We start from the raw sequence: 13152 nt of genomic DNA on the forward strand, positions 1-13152 counted from the left end.
ATCCTAAGTGGATTCTTTTTTCTCAAGCAAACATTTTTTGCAAATATTTAGGCTCCTCTGATACGCAAATGTTCTCGCAAACATTTCCACCAGCCAGCCACTAAAATCGCTCCACAGACCCCAACCAATGGGAAAGTTTGTAAAAGAAATATGAGAAGTGACTGGATGGGAACACTGGCGGGAATACTGGCTTCACTGCCCACAAATAAATGTTGATTTTTGCTGCAATACCTGAAACAAAACCTTTGGATTTTCTCAGTGAAACAACCACTTTAAAATTTGCAGACATGGGGTTCTAATTCTCCTCGACTGATGCAATACCTTCTGGGAAGGGTAAAGCTGATCATCCACAGGTTTCCTATTTCAGAGTTCAATAACTCTAGTAAATGTGGCTTGCTGCTGGACAGTGAAAATCTCATGATGTTTAAAAAAAAAAAAACCCACAGGAATTAACATGTGCAAAACAGGAAACAGAAAAAGCAACAAATAATACCCAAACCAGGATCTCAAGTCAGAGTCTTAGCAGGTATAATGTTAGTGCTTTCAAAAATGTTCTCCCAAGGGAATAAACCAGGGGAGCGGATGCCTCTAGAGTCATTTTTACTCTATAAATAACTCCAGAAATAATTCATGCAAACGAAGGTTTTCTAGAAATAAAAACAAGAGAGCAGCATTCAAAACTAAACAGTAGATACAGTATGATTACAATTATTATGAGTACAATCTCCAACACTCCCTTTCCTTTCTACACCCTACTCCAAAATCACCCCCAAAAGCTGTTCTTAGAAATAATACCGTTTCTTGATAACAGGTCAACAAATTATTTTGAACTATTTCTCCAGTTTACTCAGTCACATAAACCACCAGTGGCTGGCCACACAGAAAATAAGATCAAATTTCAGGATTCTGGTTGCTAATATCATGCTAGGCATTACTCAGGAACATACGAGTTGGTATACATATGTGAATTTGGTGGGAGGAGAAAGCTAACAGTGAATTTATCAAAGCTAGTGGAACATTTAGCTTATAAAATTAAAATTAGCTGCTTCTCCACAACTAACCAGCTGATAGACACTTGTTTCTTCACTTCTGCCATCACTTCCTCATTTACACATATTAGAAGTGGTCAAAGATTTCATCAGATGTGGTTTTGACAACAGCAGCAAAGTGCCTAAAGCCACAGATTTTAATTTAGCCCCAAATACAGATTTGGGGGAAAAAAGAACCAATCACAGCAGGAAGCGCTTTAAAAGAAAAAAAGGAAACATTTTCTTGAGCAGTTACTCTGCACTTAGTTGTACTGTATGAAAAGAAAATAAAAAAGCTCTATAAAATGTCAGAATTAACCTATCGTTTCAGATTGCTTACAGGTGAAATTCTACCATCTGGATGGGCAGTTTGCCCACATAAAAAAGAAGTAAACTAAAAGAACACACAAAAAGGGAAAATCTTCTTCTGCCTGCTATTTAATCACAACAACACTTTAAAGGAAAAAGGATGGAGCCACCATTATCACCAGACCATGGACACACACACATTCACACACACACACATGTTCATGTACAAACTGCAACCAAACAGAAGTTGGAAAAAGCAAGTGAAAGAAATAAAATTTTGTTTACTGGAACTCTCAGAGATTAATGAAGAATAAAAACCTAGTCATTCTTAATCACAAGGCACAGGAAAAAAGACCCACTTTCAAGTTCTCATTAAATAACTGATGATACCTTTTATTTTATGGAGAAACTCCAAAAAAATAAGACCTAGCATATCAAAGTTCCCATCTTCCCCTAACAAGGCATATTTATACTCTTTATTTACACTGGGCTAGCAACTTTGGGAATTCCAAGTTAACTTCAAATAAACAGGAAATTGCATCTTATGAACTCTCAGAAGTTGTTTTATATCATTTGAGAGTGAAAATGCTTATAAATGTTACATTTTATACAGAAATATGCTTCTATTCTCCCTTTTTCTTAATATTTACACAAACCATTTTTGCCATGGCGTAAAGATCTGCTTTAATGATACATTTTTTTGTAACCTAAAGATTAAATCTGAAATCCGGTCAGAACTCTAAAGTTTAGGTTTTTCTTCCTAATCTTATGAGTCAGACAGAACTTTCAGATTAACTTCAGGCTACTATGACAAAACATGGTACCAGGCTGGCACCAAATGGCTATTTGCCAACCTAAGTTCCACACTTTGAAAGCAACACACAGAGCGTTTATAAATTAATAGCCTTCTGTACCAAATATTTGTCAATATCTCTGTTCTCGGGTCTCTGGATATCCATTTTGATCGTGTAGCGTCTCTAAAGACTACGTTTGAAGCACAACACTAAACCAGAAGTGTTGAGTGAGGGAATTATGGGCACATTCTCAAACTCTTACACTAAACCACAAAGAGAACAGATTAAAAAGTGAAGCACTAAAAAACCACCACCCTCCCCCCACCCCCCCAAAAAACCTACCCTGAATGGAGAAACAGAATACTTGCTTTTCGTTCGACCTTATGGCTAGCACGCCGAGGGAGGCACCAGGAGATCTAAGCACAAATACGTGATGAAGAGTCGCCAAAAAGCATGTGGATGAATAAAATGTTGTGGCGTAAATTTCCCAGCTAGAGGACAGAACACAACACGCTGGGGCTTGGCTGTCCTAACTTGTTTTACTATGTAAATTTAAATAGTCTTGAAAAGGAAAGAGGAGAAAAGGTACAGGGTTTGTTTTTGTTTTTTTTTAAAAAGAATATTTTTTTTTAAAAGTTTGCCAGAAATTCTCATACTTGAGTCACAAATAAAGGTACTTTGATTGCTATTATTTGAGAAAAAAAAAAAACCCTAGTTCTTAGGCTAGCACTCATCACATGTTTTCTATGATGGAAATTTAGAGGGGTGATTTAAAGAGTTAAAGACTCCCTACCATTAATTTGCATCTGGTGCTTTTAGTGTGTGTGTGTGTGTGTGTGTGTGTGTGTGTGTGTGTTTTTCTTCCTGAAAAGTTGGCAGAGCTGCCGATTTTCCATAATGCAAGCATTTGGGAATTGTGAGCGGAATGAAACCGATCCAATCTCCTGACTGCGACATGAATTTTCATTAATTACAACCTTGTCAGCAAAAGCATTATCAAAGCTGAATATGAAAATGCTAATGAGTCCTCATTTGCATATTTTTCTTTGTTGGAATGTCATTAATTATTACATTTTATGATGATGAATGCAGCTGTCGAAGCTCTCCGATGCATAATTAGCCATCAGAATGCCAGGAGCCGATCAGCATTTTTGGGTGAAAAAAAAACAAATTTCACTTCCATTCTCCCCCCATCCCAACACCACCAAACACATACACACACACACACACACACACACACTCACAACACACACACCCCTGATGACGACAGTCCTGAGGCCGGACTTTGGGGAAACTGGAGAGTGGTGGAAGGGCTGGGTTACAGGGATTTAGTTTTCCTTTAAAATTATTTTGTTTTTAGCCGATAATGGTCTATACAATAGAAGCAGCTCTTAATAAAAAAAAAATCATTATTCCAGCTTAATTAATGCCACGCTTAATTATAACACCATGATGTCAGCGGTTTTAATTAAGTATTGGCGCCGTTACAAAAAAAAAAAAAATCCTCGCTGCAATAAGAGTCACAATACGCAGATTTGTGCAAATCATTTCTCCGATTTTTTGGTCTTCCGTGGTTCATGAACTATTCAGATATTAAGAGGCAGCATTAAAACTCCACACACACGCGTGCGCAGGAGGGTGCACACAAACGTACACACACACACACACCTCAAGTAAAGGGGAAAAACGTCCTCTCCTACCACATTACTTGAATAGACTTTAGAGCTTACCTACTTGACCACTTTTTTGAGCTAAAGTGTAAGTGAAGATGACAAAACACAGCTCATCCTCTCTCAGCCGCTGGGAAGGGTGTTTATAAGTAAAAAAAGAAAAACAACACAGAGCAGATGGGACCATTACACATGACCAAACCAATCAATCACAGATGAAGGGCCCAGGTGCAGCGCAGCCGTGCAACAACGCACCATTTCACAGTCTGTCAGACACACACACACGGTCGTCCATGAGTGACCCTCCTCGGCTCCCCCCGGACCTCATCTGGAGTGCTGCGCCCCTCTCGCCTGCCTACGCTCCAACTGACGTCTTCATAATCACCCTGTCTTTCTATCTGCGGTGGCTCCTGAGAAGAGAGGGGGATGGAAAGGGTGGCGAATGGGGAGGAGGGGGGAAGAATGAAGAGGGGAGATAAGGACAGGGGCTCACATCATTGTCACTTATGAGGAGTCCAGCCTTCTTCCTTCTGCCATCCCGGATGGCCGCTCCCTCTCAAACTACCATCACAATCGCTTCTCTCACCATCATTAAGCTCATTAATTTTTAAGGGTGACTGCTTGGTTGCAGCACCCCAACTGTCTGTCATTAGAAACAGAAATTTCGTTTGTGAGTTCCTTGCCTGTGAAGAAGAGATGTGTGCAACTCAACAAAGTCACGATTAGATTGCAATGTTAGAAATTAATTAATTGGAAGTAGGAACAGTACTTTCCATGGCCCCTCAAAATTGGTTAAAATGAAACCTTCGTTGCCCAAAAGCCTCTGAAGCACCAACTCGGTCTCAACGTTTTGTGTCTTAAATAATTTCATTGGCCTTTGGCGTCCTACATCACAAACTTATCCAGGAATCATTGAACCCAAGTGAGATTGTACATTTGCAAGGTCACAAGGTTAAGCTGGCAACACAACGGACAAATCAACTCAAACACATAAATAAGCTAAGCATCAGATCCTTGCTTTAAACTCAGAATTCTTAATTCATAGCCTAACTTTTATGTGGCTTTCACCTTTTCTTTTCCTTTTAAAAAAAAAAAAAAAAAGGCTTGGAGGAGAGGGAGAAAGTAACCAACACTACTGAATGAAGTTCACAAGGAATGACAATACAAAACACTGAAGCCCACCTACATTTGGAAAAACAACACATCACATCACATCAAAAAAAAAAACAAGATTGGTTTTATTGATCCAATGAATTAAGCATGCACTCTTTCTTAAGCCTACGTAATTTATAACAGTTTTTGAGATCTTTTGGTACAGCACAAATATTATTAAGAATCAGCTCTATTTACTCAAAGTATCGGATACTTTCCCCCAGCTTTATGACTGTTCATCCAAACAGTGACTGCATGCTCTCAACAATTTATAATTTATTTTGCCCATTTGCAGATGAGAAGGAGTTTAGGAAAGCATTCAAACCCTACGCAGTACAACTATATGACTGCAAAATAGCTTGAAGGATTTATGTCCTGAAATGCTCATATTTTAGGCTTTACTGGAAACTTTACACTGAGACAAGAAAAAGTTAATCAAAATAGACCATATAATCCAGCCACTCTAGCATTAAATCAAGTATCATTTATCTGTGGTTTCATGTAATGGTACAAAAATAAAATAAAAAGTACAGGCTAAGTTGGGTGCAAAAGTGTCCTACCTAAAATCTGCATACCATTCCATTTACAGGCAAACGCCATTTTACAGAACACTAGGCAGATTGGATTCATTGAAATGAAAGCTTTGTCTCTTAGCATGGTCCCTATCATCAATTCAAACATGTTCTCAAAATGGTTTGATGACGCACTTGGTTTTGGTTTTTTCCTTTTTTTGTTTTGAGAATTCATTATGCTTTCCCCTCTCTTTTCCAACTAAGTTGTCCTTTGGAAACTTTTAAATATTGAAGTAATCATGAATCTTTCTTCTCCCCAATGTGTGCTATAATTTTTATGCTTAGTCCTTGTTTTAACAGCAAACCTCATCTCTGAATTCTAGGAGAGAACATATTTATTAATACCTTCCATAGCTATGTAGAAAGGATCACCTTGTGTTTTGAACGCATATTTTTTTTCCTCAAGGAACAGACTCTCCACATTTGCATTAATAAATTTCTATTTTCAAGCGCAATAGAAATTGCAGTACAAAAAGCAGATGTGTACGTTGGATTCTTTCAAATTAAATTTCCAAAAGCAGAGCCTATTCTAGCTCAAGATCAAAGGAACTAAAACATAATCTCCTCCCCCTTCCAATATAATTACAGAGATTTCATTTCTTTTGTTACAATGAGCACAACAGGTAAATCTGAAACCTGAAGGATAATGATCAGGTGCTACCTCTCAGCTATGCTGGGCTGCCGAATTGCTCTGCTCAGTGCCCCTGCTGTTTAAACTACCACTCAACAGGAAGAAGGGAAATGCTTAATGTTCTTCTCTACTTTATTCTTGGAGATGTGTTTCCTTCTGACACCCAGCCTACCAAGGATAGTTCTGAGATGGACACAACTCGTTTTACAGCAGAGTTCTTCCAAACAAGGGACCTGTCCATCCTAACTCAGACATCAAGAAAAAAAAAAAAAAAACATTCTTGTGTGTCTTTTACTGATAGGCCACCTCAAAACCCTTTTGGAAGTAGTTGGCGTATAAATAATAACTAAATGAGGAGTGACACTGTTATAAAATGTCATCTCCTGGCAGTCCTGTGAAAAGGCATGGCCCTGGGGAGGGAGAAGAAAGAGATGCAACTGCAAAGTCATCCAAAACGAAAGTTCGAAAGAAAATCTCCTCCACTTTGGAATGATTAGCATGATCTGTATCTTTGGGGAATACAGGTAAAGAGAGAACAAAATTTAATGTCAAAGCCCACAGAATACCTCCTAGGCTTAAACGTTCTTGAGGGTGACTGCATTCTACATATGTATTTCCATCTCCCTTTTAAAATTCCTGGTACTTACTTCATCCTTTGCTGCCCATAGGCATCTCTTCCCCTCTAATTATTTGCCATTTAGAAAAACTCTGCTTAAATTCCTTGTGCATCTGTCCCTTGCTTAGTATATATTTGTGATGCTTAAATGTGGTGCTTGATACTAGAGTGGCCTTGCATAGAAACACAAAAGCTTTCCCATTCCAGACAGGTGTTTTAGTAGACCATCCATCCTCTCCCCCAAAAGGTATATACAAAATAAGTTCAATATTACCATTATCTTATAAAATAAACATGTGCCCTATACACACACACACACACCCCTCAAATACTTGGCTGTTGGTTAAAAAAAAAGCTTCTAGTGTGTCTCCTAACCAGTATCTTCATAATATAAACGCCAGTTAAGAATGTTCTTTCCAAGATACAGACTTAAGAGTCTTCTAAGTAGCTAATGTCTCCTATCTCCTTTTTCTTTTACTGGTCTATAAAAGGGAAGATAATTGTTTTGCATGAAAGCATCCTTGTTTCAAGGATATCCTCCTCTGAGAATACAGAAAAAAATACAAACAAAAAAACCTTCAAAAATGAGATATAAATTGGTAGCTTCAAAAAAAAAATCAAACAAGTTTATTCCTTCCTGCATCTCTTCCACACTTCCTTTTCCTTTGTTCTCCTTGCTTATTCCTTCATTCTTCCATCCTCCCACCCCGTATACTCTATCCCTTAAAGAAGAGCCAATGTATGAGGAAAAAGCATCAATCGGGAACGTGGAATCTTGGCTTCTAAATTCAGTTTTGCCCATAACTAGGTATGTGAGTCTCCATTTCCTCATATGAGTTGGAGTAAATGATCCATAACGTCTTTGAGGAACAATTACTACTAATAATATTGATAATGTCAATAATAAATATTTACTTTTTGCTACACTTTGCAGTGCATGAAGTGATTAAAAGCATGGACTCTTCTCACACTGCCTGGGTTGGAATCCTAGATCCACCCCTAATGAACTGATGACCCTGACAAGTTCCTGAATATCTTGATGTCTCTGGTTTTCCATTATTAAAATAAAATTAGTAATAACATCTATCTCATGTGGTTATTTTGAGGAAAAAACAAGTTAAGACATTAAAAATGCTACAAATAGATAGTAAATTTGTTTATTCTTTCTCTTCCGTCCACACTCCTATGTAAGTTTCATGCAGAAAAGGAATATCTTTTGATCTCCACTATCTTCACATCCCTAAAATAGTGCCTGGCAAACAGTATGATATATGGTTGGCAAATGAACTACTGTTCAACGAATAAATGAACGGATGAACAGACAAAGCAAACATGCATTGTACATTGTTAAAATCAATGATTCTAAGACTGAACTATTAAATACTTAGTAGGTGTAATTTATATGGTACTTTGCATGACCCTTGTCTTCAGGAAATTGATAATTATGGGGATGAAGCTAAGTACAAACAGCTATAAACTACAGAGGAAAAATAACATGAAGATCAAATAAAAAAAAATACTTTGCCAGGTCAGAGGAAAGATAACTCAAATCTGGGAGCTGGGGCTGGGGCTGCAGACTGGGCAATGGAGTCTTCCTGCCACATGGCTCCACCAAAAAAAAACTCTCTGAAAATGTCAACAATGACCTCAATGTAGTTAAAGTCAATAGGCAACTTTCAGTTCTCATATTCTTTGACTGATCAGACAGACACTCCTATCCCCTCCTTCTTAAAAATGTATTTGACATGGCTTCTATGTAACTATATTCTTTTGGATTTTCTCCAACTCCCTGGCCATTCTCTTCCTCTTTCACCTAAAAGCCTTTAAATGTGGGGAATCCTTCTATGCTAGGTCCTAAGTCCACTTCTTACTCGAGACCTCATGGGCAATTTCACACCTTCCAATGCCATCTACCTAACAAAGAACACTTCAGCTGCAGACCTGCCATTCAGGCTTCTCTGAGTTTTTACTTGTAAATCCAATTGCCTATTTCATATCTTCACCTGGATAACTTAAAAGTACCTCAAACTTAACACCAATCTCATGATCTCCCTTCATCCTAAGACACTAATGTTCCCTAGAGTGTTGCAGAAATTAAAGAAGAAATGACTATGTATTTATTGGGAATCTCCTATTTTTAGGCCCTGGGCTAGACGCAGAGCCCTGGTGGTGCAACGGCTAAGCATTCGGCTCCTAACCAAAAGGTCGGCAATTCGAATCCACCTGCCACTCCTTGGAAACGCTATGCGGCAGTTCTACTCTGTCAGGTTGCTATGAGTCAGAATTGACTCAATGGCAAGCAGTTTGGTTTAATTTTTTGGTTGGACTGGATGCATATATTTCATTTAATATTTATAACAATGCTCTGAGTAGATATCGTTATCTTTATCGTTATCATACTAAAGATGAGAGTTGTGGGGCTCAGAAAAATTGTCCCCTTTCATCACAGACGGCAGATTTCAGGCCACAAGGCTCCATATTAAGAGGATGAATGATGTTTGGTGCCCAGAAACAACCTGTCCCCTTAGTTCAAGTCTTACAACCTAGGAGAGACTGTAATACTATGAGCCTCCTGATTCTTATGGTGGAGATGGTTTGGTGAATCAACAATAATGGAAGCTCTATCCAGGGGAAGAAGGGAAGGTATACAGCAACATTTTAATCAGGAAAAAAAACAAGACAATAAAAAGGTAGGAAACTTACAGTAAAGAACTATAACTGGGAAAAAATAAAAAGCTAAATAAACAAAAACTGCAAAAATATGGACATTAAGCATATTTTTACAATGACAAGTTACAAAGATGCAAATTTTAAAAATCAATAAATATACCCACAGTAACAGTAAGGAAATAAAACCCCAAAAGGCCCCCAAAAAGCAGATAAGTGAAATGAAATAGGGCTTCCCAAGGTGAAACAACCTCACACAGTGGCTGAATCTCTGTAGCACAAGCCTTGGGCCATCTGCAAGGCCAGGTCCATGCATTTCACAGAATCTCTTGCTCCACCTTTCTGCTGACATTTTTGCACAACATAAATGACTATACTTCATACTCTGGCTTAGAACAAAACATCTCCCCTTCCCTGGGAATGCATGAAATATCAGACTCTCAGATGTCTCTCTCTCAAGAAGAGACTTCCATCTCTTCCACAATCGTTCTTTAAAAAATCCTACTTGGCTAGTTCATCATCATCATCATAAGTCTTCTCCAATCCAGCTGACATGCCATCCACCCCAGCAAAAGCTGAAGATCCCACTGTTCCTGGCATGATCTACCACAGATTAGAAAAGCTTGGCTTGTTCAGCTGTTCATAGTGCAGGCAATGGTGGCCTGTCATTGGAATTCCTCTCTTTGTACGTGGCAGGCTGGGTGTTATCAGACAGAGGGAATTAGACATGTTAACCTTAAATGCTGCATGCTATACTATTCATATAATGAGCCATTGTGGTGCAATGGTTAAGTCCTTGCCTGCTAACTGAAAGGTTGGCAGTTCAAACCCACCCAGTGGCTCCGTGCGAAGATAATTTGGCAAACTGCTTTCATATATATCATAACCAAGATAACCCTATGGGACATTTCTACTCTGTCACCACGGTATCACGGTGAGTCAGAATCAACTCGATGGTACCCAACAACAACAACATACTATTCATATAATATTAAATATTAGAGGACCCATCCCCCCCGCCCCAATATCCATAGTTTTAGATCTTTCATCTCTCTAGCTGTCAGGTGAAAACATTTTTCCGGCAGAAAGGAAAGTGGATTGGACACTCTTTTTCTATCAATCCTGGATGGATCTTGTTGCATTTTCTGGCTCACTGGAGAAGGTATCTCCCTTCCAGTACTTGCCATGCCAAACTAACCATGATTTGTTGTAGGAAAGGGAAGGGAAGAGGAAGTGTACAAAAGCGATTCACCTTTCTGCTCTCACCCAGTGGCTACAAACCTGGCAATGGGCAGTTTCAAAAATTTCCACCAGGAAACTGACAGAAGCAGATTCTTAAAATACAAATAACTGTACTTCAGCTACCAAATAAAAAATGCCACTTACTAGCCATGCAAACTTCCAAGGCAGACTTCCTACTGTAGATAAGTGAGTGGTCCAAGATCACACAGTCATGAAGCTGTGAATCAAAGTCGACTCTAACACCAAACTCCAAGTTCTTTCCATGCTTACACTTACAAAGATTAAAGCAGCTAATACAAGAAGAGAGTAGTGAGAGAAACAGAAGGAGAGTTAGTCAACTTTGACACAGTGGATATGGAAGGAGGCAGGTTTCAAAAGACAAAAAGAATAGCCTAGAAAAACAATATGGAATTTAAAGCTGTGCTACCTTTGAAGATGTCAGAGCGCCTTTGGGACTAAGCAGTTCTGGGCAAGTTGCTGGGCTACACCCTACTGAGAGTTGATTCGTAGGCCTGAAGTGGGTCCCAATTTTAATGGCACCCCAAGAGGTTTGAAATAAGTGATCTATGAACCACACTCTGACAATCACTGCAGAGGATCCATTCACACATTTAAAGCAAAGGGAAAAGGAGTCAAGGGAGATGGAAAAAAAAAAAACAATGGAAAGGGAATGATTTATGGAAAAAGAGCCCAGGACAAGCAAGTTAAAATAAGCTGAAAAATGCAAATACCTTAAAGGGTTGTCAAGAGAATGAAGAAGGGGCACATTTTCTTCTAAGACATGAGGGCAGAAGACAGCTAGTGTTTAGCTGCAGCTATAAGGAGCCCTGGTTGTGCAATGGTTAAGTACTTGGATGCTAATCGAAAGATTGGCAGTTTGAACCCACTAATGGCTCTGCAAGAGAAAAGACGTGGCAATCTGCTCTGTAAAGATTACAGCCTAGGAAACCCCATGGGGCAGTTCTACTCTGTCCTATAGGGTCACTATGAGTCAGAATTGACTGATGGCATAAAAAAACAACATTCTAAGATCAGCTACCTAAAATCAAGCACCACATTTCAGATCTGAGAAGCCTCCTATTTCTTCTAAATTTCTAGAACCTCTGCTTCCCTTTGTTTCCACTTTCTTTCCTACCTTTCTTCTTCCCTAAGGACTACTCGATCCATTTAGGGTGCTGGGCTCTGAATGAACACTGTAGGCCTGGAAGAAAGATGACAGCAGTGGGTGATGACAAGAGAAAAAATGAGAGAGAGCCAGGTCATCTCTCTCTGCAGTTTCAGGAAAGTCAGGTTAGATTAGAGGTACTGGTGTGGTCTCTGGAGCTCTGGTGGTGCAGTGGTTAAGAGCTCAAGTTGCTAACCAAAAGGTCGGCAGTTCGAATCCACCAGCCGCTCCTCAGAAACTCTGTGGAGCAGTTCTACTCTGTCCTATACAGTCGCTATGAGTCAGAAACAACTTGATGGCAACAGGTTTGGTTTTGGTTTGCCATGTTCTCCAAAGATCCACATTTCTTTGATTTCAATAAATCCTAATCTGACACAAATGGGTATTCAAATCTCTCATGGACAGAGCACAACTAGACTCAGGGGTCTTCGAAAGATACAGCAACTAGAGAAACAATAAGGCAGAGTAGAGTTACAGACAAGCTGGGGTGGAAGGGGTGGATGATGGGGGTAGAATAGCTACTCTAAAAGTCAACAGTGTTGTTGTTAGGTGCCATAAGGTACCCTCGAGTCAATTTTGACTCATAACGACCCCATATGATGGAGTAGAACTGCCCCATAGGGTTTCTTAGGTTGTAATCTTTATGGAACAGACTTCCAGGTCTTTCTCCCACAGAGCCACAGGGTGGGTTTGAACCACCAACCTTTCGGTTAACAGTCAAGCGCTTAACCGTTGTGCTTACCAGGGCTCCTTCTAAAAGTCAATTACCCACTGTCGTCCTTGTAGGGGACTTGATCCTGTAGGACAGAGTAGAACTGCCCCATCAGGTTTCCAAGGCTGTAAATCTTTATGGGAGTAGACTGCCACATCTGTCTCCTACGGAAAGGCTGGTGGGCTCAAACCACCGACCTTTCGGTTAGCAGTGGAGCACTGTACTACCAGGGTTCCTCTTAAAATTTTGTCAATAGGAGAGCCAAACTGGAAATTTCGGTTTTCAGCATTTATAAATGATAATTCTCCTTTGTAATACTGAACAGGGATTTGTATTTATTCATTGTCTTCACCAGGTCAAACAAGTGGCAGAAGGGAAGAAGAAAACTAAGACCCATTAAAAATCTGCCGTGTGTCAAATACTGGGCTAGGCACTTGGTTCTATAAAACACTGTGAAGCAGGCTTTGCTAGCCTGATGGCCCACACAAAAAAGGGGAGGCCAAGCAGTCCACATGGATGAGCCAGGATGCAAACCCACATCTGAGTGAGTATATAAGCAGGCTCTTCCAAAACGTAAAAAAAAAAAAAAAAAAA

At 39.4% G+C, this 13152-nt stretch overlaps 1 protein-coding gene across 17 annotated transcripts in view; it reads right to left on the minus strand.

Moving 5' to 3' along the window:
* The window catches only part of TCF4 (transcription factor 4), a 391702-nt gene that overhangs the window by 208778 nt on the left and 169772 nt on the right, over positions 1-13152 (minus strand). Inside the window, exon 1 of one of the 17 annotated variants that reach the window (XM_023733976.1) lies at positions 2474-2784. The exons of the other annotated variants lie outside the window; for them this stretch is intronic. The gene's annotated coding sequence lies outside the window, so the exon portion shown is untranslated. Of the gene's footprint in view, positions 1-2473; positions 2785-13152 lie in introns of those variants that run through there. 17 annotated transcript variants of the gene reach the window in all.

The sequence above is a fragment of the Trichechus manatus genome, unplaced genomic scaffold, assembly GCF_000243295.1.
Source record: "Trichechus manatus latirostris isolate Lorelei unplaced genomic scaffold, TriManLat1.0 scaffold00063, whole genome shotgun sequence".
Taxonomy (NCBI): domain Eukaryota; kingdom Metazoa; phylum Chordata; class Mammalia; order Sirenia; family Trichechidae; genus Trichechus; species Trichechus manatus.